This window comes from Thunnus thynnus, chromosome 20 (genome assembly GCF_963924715.1).
Source record: "Thunnus thynnus chromosome 20, fThuThy2.1, whole genome shotgun sequence".
NCBI classification, from domain to species: Eukaryota; Metazoa; Chordata; class Actinopteri; order Scombriformes; family Scombridae; genus Thunnus; species Thunnus thynnus.
This window is the reverse complement of record NC_089536.1, coordinates 9,762,744-9,773,343: the sequence shown is the minus strand read 5'-3', so window position 1 is coordinate 9,773,343 and position 10,600 is coordinate 9,762,744. Positions and strand designations below refer to the sequence as shown.

The window sequence follows — 10,600 nt, the reverse complement described above, 5'->3', positions numbered from 1 at the left end:
AGTACCCAGAAGAGGCTTCGCAGTGACATCAGAGTGTCTTCCATCCAGCGAGATTGATTATCTGATTCTGACAAACTCTACAGCTTCAATTCAGCCCCCTCAAGATCTGTGCTTGTCTTTGGAAATATATAAAGTCCATATTTTTAAAATTAATGACGATTAGTGAAATTAATTAGTGAAAAAAGACTTAAAGGATGTGTCCACAGTTTTTCAAGTATGTCTTGAAACAACAGTCAGGTAACCAAATGAACATTGAAACAGGTTTTTCTTGTCATAATCATTCCTCCTGTTCATACTGACCATTAGAAGATCCCTTCATAATGCACTTACAATGTAAGTGATGGGGGTTAAAATCCACAGTCCTCCTTCAGTGCAAAAATGTATTCAAAAGTTTATCTGAAGGTAATATGAAGCTTTAGCCGTCCAAATTAGTCAAATTATGTAGATGTCTTTCAATGTTACATCATTCACAATAAAAATGCATTTAAAGGGGATCTTTTAACCACCAGTATGAACAGGAGGAATGATTACAGCGAGGAAAACCTCTTTCAGTGTCCATATGGACACCTGACTGTTACTGTCACTACTGGTTACTGGGATTTTATCTCATCTACCTTTTGAAGAAATCAGTTTATCTCAGTGGTGTGTTGCATCATTCTATTTATATATGTGTTTTAGATGTTAAGGGGAAAAAAATGAACAAATGAGTGGAGAAATATAATGGATACAGATGCTTCCGTTCAGGATATGATGAATCACGATGAATCACGATGCTACATTCTCTCTCTCTTACTAAGAGTGTTGGTGTCCTACATGAACACAGTTTGGTTAATTTCACACGACTGATTTCTGCATTTGTGTTTTTATCTGGTCTCTTTTCACTAGTTTGAAGTGTGCAGGGTTCACACACAGGATTCAGGTTCATGGGGCTGTTTGTGTATGTTTCTAGCACTGTCAATCAAATCTGATCAAACCACACCCACACAGTCCTGATGAAGCAGATTAGCTGATTTTTGGAGTTTTAAGCTCATAATAAACAATACCTAAGGATGTATTTTTTCCTAACTTTAAGTTTGATTGTTGCTTATTTAATAGAATAACAATTCTGTAAATATATCTAAAACATGAACATGAAACTAAAACAATAAGAAGAATAATTTGCTCTAAAAAAACAAACAGGAAACAACAGTGTTTCTACAACACTTTTTTCAGTGTCTTTTATTTTGCAGAAACAGCAGTTTTTGCAGTAAAAAAAGAAATTTTAGTTTAGAATATTGTACACACAGAAGAACGAGGACTGTTGAACAACATATCTGAGGATGTTATGTTGGCTGAAGAATCTCAACCATGTCAGCTATGGAAGACTGACCTTCAAATATGAGAGAGACTCAAAGTAACAACCTGCTCAGTAAGCACAAGACTGCTCTTTAATACCACCTTAACCTGCAGAAAAACTGGAGTCTGCCAGGGTCATAAGACACAATCAGAATATAAACATTTCCTTTACATTTGATATTACATTTTCAACTCTTTTGACACATTTCTAAAACAGTTGATAAAAACCAGAACCATAATTTACAAAGATATACGGTACACGACAAATGTATAGCAACAAATAATAAAAATATGCATATAAATTTACAGGAACTAGCATTGCTAGTCAGTTATTTACAGAATAATCCATATTAAAAATCCATATTGTTTCTTTTTCTCCTGTATGTTTCTACTTCTTCAACAGACAGCCTACTGTAAGGTCTTTCTTTTCCTCTTATTTCTATTTTTATTGTATTTTATTCAGGGAGCAGGATCTTGATGTCCTCCTGTATTGCCTAAGCTCATTTGTTCCATCTGTCTGTTTAATTTTATATCTTCCATTTCCTTACGTAGTTGGTCAAATTTTTTATCAAACTCTGTACGGTCCTCTGGTGAGGCTTGTATCACAATCTTTCCACTAGGATAAACACATACAGTGCCACTGTGGAGGTCAAGTTTGATTTTATCTTCCAGTTGAATTCTATCAGTCCTAGGGTAGTGCTGCTTTATGGCAGCTATCCAGTCTTCTTCAAAAGTAGTAAAGAAAATTAGGTCACATATTACATCATGATTTGTAGTGTCATAAAAAAGAGTATCAGGATGGTCTCTAAGGTGTTCATCTTTGAATATTTTCCTTCTCCTTAATCCCATTCCTTCAGGGTATGGAATACGACGAGCAGACATCTATATAAAAACAAACAAAAATATTTTTGGTAAATTAACATGCTACTGATAAATGGTACAAAACATCCAGTAATTAGACTTGCTGTGGTGTTATACCTTGTATTTCTCTTGGCGTTGTGAGTCTCTGGTTTACTTGGTGTGAAGGCTGATACTCTGGTCCTACAGCTGCTTCCTTAACACACAAGACAAACATCAGATCAGGATTTGCATCAGATCGGGGCGTTATACAGTTTAACATACCCATAATATATCAAGTCTACCTCCCTGGGTTCACCCTGTCCTGTGTGAAATGTTACTGCAACAAGTGTTTGAAATTGTTTCACTACCTGCTGTTCACTAACTGAGACCACACCGAGAACATTAGATTTCAATAGTTTAATTGAGATAATGAAAGAGAGCTGATATGTTGATGGATGGATTGGAGAACCTGATGAAGGATCAGGGATGGAGGGATGAAGTGACGGGGGGAGGAAAGGGGTGAGGTGTGAGAGTTGAGGAACATAGAATGGAGGGTTGAGGGACGATGATGGATGTATGGTATGTCGACTGGACGACGACTGCCGACAGTGGGGAGGTAGGAGGGAACGGGGGGAGAGGTTGAGACCCTCAGTGGGGGAACTGTCTCTCCAGTCCATTGCCTGGATAGAGCCCCCAAAAAGAACTTCATGCGGAGATGTGTTCAAGAACATGGCTGGAGTATGGTTCTGGAGAAATCGCCGACTTGTGCGAAACTTGCAGGTTTGCAACCAGGAACATGTAGCAACTCGCCTGGTTTGGCGGTGGAGAGCGGGTCTTGTGGATATGCATGGTGAAATGTGGGGGCAAGAGAAGCCAAGATGGTTGGTTTGCTTGCTTAAGGTTAAATATGAGGGTGTCTGGGAGTGGCGTCCTTGTCTCCGAAGAATGAATGGGGGTATCAGACGTCGTTGCATGCTGTAGAACGTCTGTAGAGACATGGATTCTACAACTTTGTCAGGGTAGGGAGGCAGGTGGCGTGTACGGGGAATTCTGGCATAGCATGCCAGGATGATGATGATGATGATGATGATGAAGTCAGGGGCAAGCGCTTCGGCCTAAGGCTGGGTTCAGCCTTACTGACCTTTGGATAACATGCCGAAGTGTGGAGCAAGGCTGGATATGATTTCCTTGAGGATTTCTTGTTTATAATGGTCAGCAACGATATAGCGTGGGAACGAGGATGACTAAGACCTCTCTTGCCCCCAAAGAAGGGCTTCGATGATGACTTAACATGGTTCATCGAGCAGGGTGGGGGGGGCGTGGGGGCAGTTGAAGTAGCCGATTGGAGGTGAACCACCTAAAACTGCTGTAACCCCGGAAACAGAAAGAGACACTGAGTCAGTGCAGCTGTATGTTGCGAGAACAGGCAATGTGGTTGTCTCCGGAAGGGTCGAGTGTCAGGACTTGGTAGAAACTGTTGGACCATCACGTATGAAAAATGGATGGTCTGGCGGTTGAGATGGTTCTTTGGAGTTAATGGCAATTAGCGCTTTAGGATATAGTTGTGTCATGGACCGTGCTTGGTGGGGTTCTGAGGGCCGCTGCACCTAACATAGGCACCACTGAAGGAGGGATACTGTACGTGGGTATCGACAGGTGTGATGCACCTGGATGGGTATGATGGCCGTCAGAAGCGAGAAGAGATGTGCGTGGCCTGCGATGAGCTTTAGCTGTCAAGACTTTAGTAGCCTGTGATGGGGCTTGAGACTGTCAGGACCTGCAAAGCCTAGTGCATGAAGGGAGTAAAAGAAAGGGGGAACAAATGGGGAGATGGTTGAGTGCGAACTGTGGGATGACCATTTACAGGAAAACTGATGGTCTGGATGGCTCTTTGGCGTTGACTGAATGGAGTGGGTCGGAAGAAGGAAGCTCCGTGGCCCGCTGATGTCATGAACTAGTGGTGAGGGAATAGAAGCTGACTGGAGCACTGAATTGATGATGAATGGTTGTATTGAAGATGATTCGTTGTGTTGAAGCATTTTATATAGTCGGTTGACGGCAATGAAAGAGTGAGGGCGCACCCTCCATGATGCCTTGAGATTCAGATGAAGGTAGAATGGATGAAAAGAAAACAGACGGATTTGAGTGAGCCATATCAGCTGTGGCTAGAAAGCGAAGAACGAAAAGATGCTGCTTTATGGATAATATGGGAGGATGAAAGCCGAGGTGATATAGGAGGAAAAGATAGAAAGTCTGGAGGGAGGCACGGGGGATGAAGGGGTGAGGGTTGGAGGGATGAAGGGTGGGGAATTCAATTCTATAATATAGCACCGAATGATGACGAGGTCGTCACGTGGCACTTTAACGTAAAACAGGTCTAGACCATTCTCTTTAATTAACGGAGACCCAACAATTCCCCCGTGAGCAAGCAGTTGGCAATGGCGGTGAGGAAAAACTCCCCTTTAACGGGAAGAAACTTCAAGCAGAACCCGGCTCTAGGTGGGCGGCCATCTGCTTTGACCGGTTGGGTTAGAAAAAACAAACAAACAAAAAAAACAAGGGGGTGGGGGAGGGGGGGTGAAGGAGGTAAGGATGAAAAATGAAAGGGTGAGGGTAAAAGTAGGGTGGAAAAGGAGGAAGGATAGAGTTAGAGGGATGAGGGGAGGGGGAAGGGATGGAGGGGGAAGGGAGAGGGTCGGGGTGTGAGGATGAGGGGGTAAGGGTTGAGTTCGTGGGATGTGGGATGAAGGGATGAGGGTCGAGGGATGAAGAGATGGGGGAAGAGGGAAATATTTAGCATACTGGTTGAGAGAGAAAGGGAGGAAAAGGAGAGAAAAGGAGGAAAGGAAGGGAAAGGAGAGAGAGATGATAGTGATGGGGGTTGAAGGATGAAGGGTCGAGGGATGAAGGATGAGGGGATGCATGTATGGCTGTGGGCATGAGGTCACTTGACCTGGGCCTCGGCAAATGTGGGAGCCGTCCGCTGCTCCGCTGTAGTGGGCGGTGTGGTGCCGTGGGTGTGCCCCGCATAAGAGACGTTGGGCAGGGAACCCAGAGGTGAGCAGCTGGATACATCCGTGATGAGCTGGAGGCTGTGTGGAGCGGGAAAAGCACGGCTTTTGAGACGAGGAGGTGGCGTCTGAGTCGGGTAGAATGCATGTATGATACGCTGGGGATGATCGATGGTCCGTTGTTTGGGAAGGGAAGGGAAGAGGATGAGAGTTCCTGAAGAGGAATAGAAGCGTTAATGAAGAAACATAATAACAGAAAAGTGAGTTAGTATGAACCATGAAGTTACATGAATACTTAATAAATAAGCAGGAAAATGGGATGAAGGGTTAATTCGGAAAATATTTTTTTTTAAAAAAGGGGGAAGAAGAGAAAGTGGAGTGTGCCCTGGCCGGGGCTGGAGAGTCAGGGCTCCGTTGTAGCGGGCAGCATGATGACGTCATCGGTGTGCGGCGTGCGTCAGGTTAGCGTCAGGCGGTGAACCCGGAAGAGCGGGACGATTTGAACTGCTGGCCGGAGAGGTGAAGAAAAAGTTTCCGTAGAGTTGGAAAAGTTTGGCAACGCTTTTGTTTCGCTTGAACAGTGTGTCCGTCTGTCTGAGAACACTCTGTAGGTGAGTGAGCGTCCGGTTGAAGATGTTGATTGAAGGAAAACGAGCCGCGTCGGAATCGGCTATAGCGTGGGTGTGTATCGGTCCCAGCTGATCAGCAGTGTGGCGTCTGAGGGAGTAGCTTTTCCTCCGAGGAGCAGCGGTGTAAACGGCCTCTGCGTGGATGTGGTGGTGAAGGAGGTATCGTGTTGGTATTGCTGGGGAACGTGGTCCATGGAGCGCGGGCGAGGGGTAAGCGTTTGCGATGCGATCCTGTCACGGGTCTCTTGCAACTGAGACGAGGGGAGAAGAACGGATGGGGTGTGCCTAAATACTTTGTTGTACGGAAGTGGGATGTGTACTCGGCGTGGTCTCTGTTCCCGAACCTTGTTTATAAACCTATAAACTTCATTAATTGCTGAAATAACTTTTTATAAACCTAAATTCTGACGTCTACAGCAATAAGTAACATCCTTTATCTTTCAATCCTTGCCTTGCAGTACCTGACTTATTTACATCACTGACAAAGTTGCTAAAGTATCTGTGTATGTATTACTAATGTATTTAACAGCAAGAATTTGAAGGACAGATAAATGAAAGTATTCTTACAGAGTCTGCAGCAGTTCAGGCAGCGTCGGTGATGTTCTGGAGAAAACTGGTGTCAGCTGATGTGAAATCTCTGAAGATGTTGAGATGATCTGTCTGGGAAACGAATAGGTTCCTTTCGTATTTTTACTCCCTCTCGTCTACACGCATTACATTTGATCACAACCAATCATTATGTGCCAACGCGAACAGCTGAACAGCCAATCATAAAAGAGGATACAGATGCTTCCGTTCGGGATACGATGAATCACAATGCTACAGTCTCTCTCTCTTACTAAGAGTGATGGTGTCCTACAGTTTGGTTAATTTCACACGACTGATTTCTGCATTTGTGTTTTTATCTGGTCTCTTTTCACTAGTTTGAAGTGTACAGGGTTCACACACAGGATTCAGGTTCATGGGGCTGTTTGTGAATGTTTCCAGCACTGTCAATCATATCTGATCAAACCACACCCAAACAGTCCTGATGAAGCAGTATTTTTTCCTAACTTTAAATTTGATTGTTGCTTATTTAATGTTACAGAAAAAAACACAATGAAATAATAATTCTGTAAATATAATATCTAAAACATGAACATGAAACTAAAACAATAAGAAGAATAATTTGTTCTAAAAAAAACAAACAAACAAGAAACAGCAGTGTTTCTACAACACTTTTTTCAGTGTCTTTAATTTTGCAGAAACAGCAGTTTTTGCAGTAAAAAAGAAGTTTAGTCAGAATAATTCTACACACAGAAGAACGAGGACTGTTGAACAACATATCTGAGGATGTGATGTTTCATCCTGCAGGACATGTACCTGAACGCTTGTGGTGTGACGGTGTCATATTTCGAGTGGCTGAAGAATCTCAACCATGTCAGCTATGGAAGACTGACCTTCAAATATGAGAGAGACTGAAACTAACAACCTGCTCAGTGAGTACAAGACTGCTCTTTAATACCACCTTAACCTGCAGAAAGACAGGAGTCTGCCAGGGTCATAAGACACAATCAGAACCTAAACATTTCCTTTACATTTGATATTACATTTTCAACTCTTCTGACACATTTCTAAAACAGTTGATAAAAACCAGAACCATAATTTACAAAGATATACGGTACATGACAATTGTATAGCAACAAATAATAAAAATATGCATTTAATTTTACAGGAACTAGCATTGCTAGTCAGTTATTTACAGAATAATCCATATTAAAAAATCCATACTGTGTTTCTTTTTTTTCTCCTGTCTGTTTCTACTTCTTCAACAGACAGCCTACTGTAAGGTCTTTCTTTTCCTCTTATTTTTATTTTTATTGTATTTTATTCAGGGAGCAGGATCTTGATGTCCTCCTGCATTGCCTAAGCTCATTTGTTCCACCTGTCTGTTTAATTTTATAGCTTCCATTTCCTTACGTAGTTGTTCAAATTTTCCATCAAACCTTGTACGGTCCCTCGATGAGGCTTGTATCACAACCTTTCCACCAGGATAAACATATACAGTGCCACTGTGGAGGTCAAGTTTGAATTTATCTTCCAGTTGAATTCTATCAGTCCCAGGGTAGTGCTGCATTATGGCAGCTATCCAGTCTTCTTCAAAAGTAGTAAAGAAAATTAGGTCGCATATTGCATAATAACTTGTAGTGTCATAAAAAAGAGTATCAGGATGGTCTCTAAGGTGTTCATTTTTAAATTTTTTCCTTCTCTTTAATCCCATTCCTGCAGGGTATGGAATACGACGAGCAGACATCTATATAAAAACAAACAAAAATATTTTTGGTAAATTAACATGCTACTGATAAATGGTACAAAACATCCAGTAATTAGACTTGCTGTGGTGTTATACCTTGTATTTCTCTTGGCGCTGTGGTTCTCTGGTTTACTTGGTGTGAAGGCTGATACTCTGGTCCTACAGCTGCTTCCTTAACACACAAGACAAACATCAGATCAGGATTTGCATCAGATCGGGGCGTTATACAGTTTAACATACCCATAATATATCAAGTCTACCTCCCCAGGTACCCTGTCCTGTGTGAAATGTTACTGCAACAAGTGTTTGAAATTGTTTCACTACCTGCTGTAGTTGATAAGATTTTATAAACCTAAATTCTGACGTCTACAGCAATAAGTAACAGCCTTTATCTTTCAATCCTTGCCTTGCAGTACCTGACTAATTTACATCACTGACAAAGTTGCTAATGTATCTGTAAATGCAAGATTAATTAGTTTTTCATTTAACAGCAAGAAGTAGAAAAATCAAACCTGTCAACAAGAATTTGAAGGACAGATGAATGAAAGTATTCTTGCAGTGTCTGCAGCAGTTCAGGCAGCGTCAGTGATGTTCTGGAGGAAACTGGTGTCAGCTGATGTGAAATCTCTGCAGATGTTGAGATGATCTGTCTGGTGAACAAATTGGATCCTTTTTTATTTCTACTCCCTCTCGTTTACAAACATTACATTTGATCACAACCAATCATTATGTGCCAACGTGAACAGCCAATCATAAAAGAGCAGAGTCATTGGTATTGTTACATATTTGCATGTGCCAGGTTTTCAAACTGGAGAAACCAGATTAGTTATCAGAGTGTATCATTACTGGTATGACATTGATGCAGAAACAAAGAACACCTCTGATGCCTCTTTTATCTCTCCTTTTGTCTTTCCATGTTTTCCCTTCTAGTTTCTGTGCAGGAGGGTTAGGAGCCCTTTATCAACCTTGATTGACATGTCACAAGTTGTCTTGATGCAGTGAAAACTGTCCATCTGGAATAACAAACAGGAATTATAGGAATGACAAACAAACAACAATTCATTTTCCTTTGCAGGGTGCCTCTGAGAAGGATATTGTTCACTCTGGGTTGGCCTACACCATGGAGAGATCTGCCCGGGTAAGTGATCCCACAGGAGATAATACAGTCAAACCTCTTTATGAAAAAGTATTATGTTGCATGGTAATTTAAGATGTACTACAGTACTACAGATGTACTACAGATGCCTTATTTCAGAAAGAGGTCTGCTCTAAAAAGGGAGATAGACACTTCAGTTTAACTTTAATGAAAAGGGATTTAGATTTTAAATTCATGTGAATAAAAGAGAATAGCAGTTTTATGACTCTTTGAGTTTTTCTCTGCACTCTTAAGGCGTAAATGTTAGTAGTGACGTTGCCAAGGTTTAGGATTCCCAACAAGGAGTTTTTTTGTTTTTTTTTCATAGTTGGTGTTTTTATTGTTCAAGATTCGATAGATGCTCTCCCCCTCCTTGTCCCTGCTCTTTTTTTTCCCTCCTTTCCCGTTGCTTCATCTCATCTTAAAGCAGCTTCTCCCCGACTCCTCCGCTGGCCAAGAAAGGGGAACAGGGAGGGGGCGAGGCGTCACTGTGGCTGCCTGTCCCCTGGTTGAATTTTCCTGTTTTAACCGTCCAGTTCCTCATATCGAAATAATTTTGGAGGAAATTACTCTTTTTTTTTTTTTGTTTTATTCTTTTTTTTTTTTGGAAACCAATAAAATGTTAAGATATAACTGTGTGAGGTTTTGGTTTATTTTCATACTGTACACTGGTTTAGGATTTGTTGGGTGTATGTAGCAGAGGATCAACACTTTATGTCCTCTGACATTTTACCAAGGATCTTAATAATAACGGCTGAAAGACGTAATCAGAAAAATGATGGAAAAAGAAGTGACGGTGAACAGCAGAAGATAAAAACAAACCAAAATGGAGGTTAAAATCACATCATTTTTGTTTTTTTTTTCTATGACAAAGCTTTACAACTTATTATAATGTATGTTTGAATTAATGAATTTAACCAACATGCTCATCTAGAAGGTACAGTAGGTAATCCGCCCATCACAAATCGAAAAAGCAACTGAGCATAAGCAGGCTAGTATTCACCACGACACAGTTTATAAATCTATAAAACTTCTCCTCCTTGCTCTCTTGAGTTTGTCCTCTTGTCTCCTTTATTGATTCAGCTCACAGCTAATCAACAACTGCTAAAAGAATAAAAAGTTTTGTTCATGAAGTCCAGTTGAAGTTTGCTGTCACATGTTAATAAGCAGCTTTCCTGTTCATAACCAGTATCCAGAAGAGGCTTCGCAGTGACATCAGAGTGTCTTCCATCCTGGGTTGATCAATTGATTGATTATCTGATTCTGACAAACTCTACAGCTTCAATTCAGCCCCCTCAAGATCTGTGAAAAAAGACCAAAAGGACGGGTTCACAATTTTTCAAGTCTGTCTTAAAAC

At 41.3% G+C, this 10,600-nt stretch overlaps 3 long non-coding RNA genes across 4 annotated transcripts; 1 reads left to right on the top strand and 2 right to left on the bottom strand.

Moving 5' to 3' along the window:
- Positions 1-1,405: 1,405 nt before the first annotated feature.
- LOC137171914 (uncharacterized) lies at positions 1,406-6,533 on the bottom strand. The gene is made up of 3 exons (XR_010924838.1): positions 6,383-6,533; positions 2,314-2,389; positions 1,406-2,217 (listed from the first exon to the last, which is right to left on the bottom strand). It is a non-coding gene; the product is annotated as an uncharacterized lncRNA (long non-coding RNA).
- On the top strand, positions 5,431-10,381 carry LOC137171916 (uncharacterized). 2 transcript variants are annotated; one of them, XR_010924841.1, is made up of 4 exons: positions 5,431-5,797; positions 7,169-7,293; positions 9,184-9,246; positions 9,674-10,381. It is a non-coding gene; the product is annotated as an uncharacterized lncRNA (long non-coding RNA). The 2 variants fall into 2 exon arrangements; XR_010924840.1 differs by having other exon boundaries at positions 5,431-6,025.
- LOC137171918 (uncharacterized) lies at positions 7,609-8,423 on the bottom strand. Its single transcript, XR_010924842.1, has 2 exons — positions 8,205-8,423; positions 7,609-8,108 (listed from the first exon to the last, which is right to left on the bottom strand). It is a non-coding gene; the product is annotated as an uncharacterized lncRNA (long non-coding RNA).
- Positions 10,382-10,600: the final 219 nt, after the last annotated feature.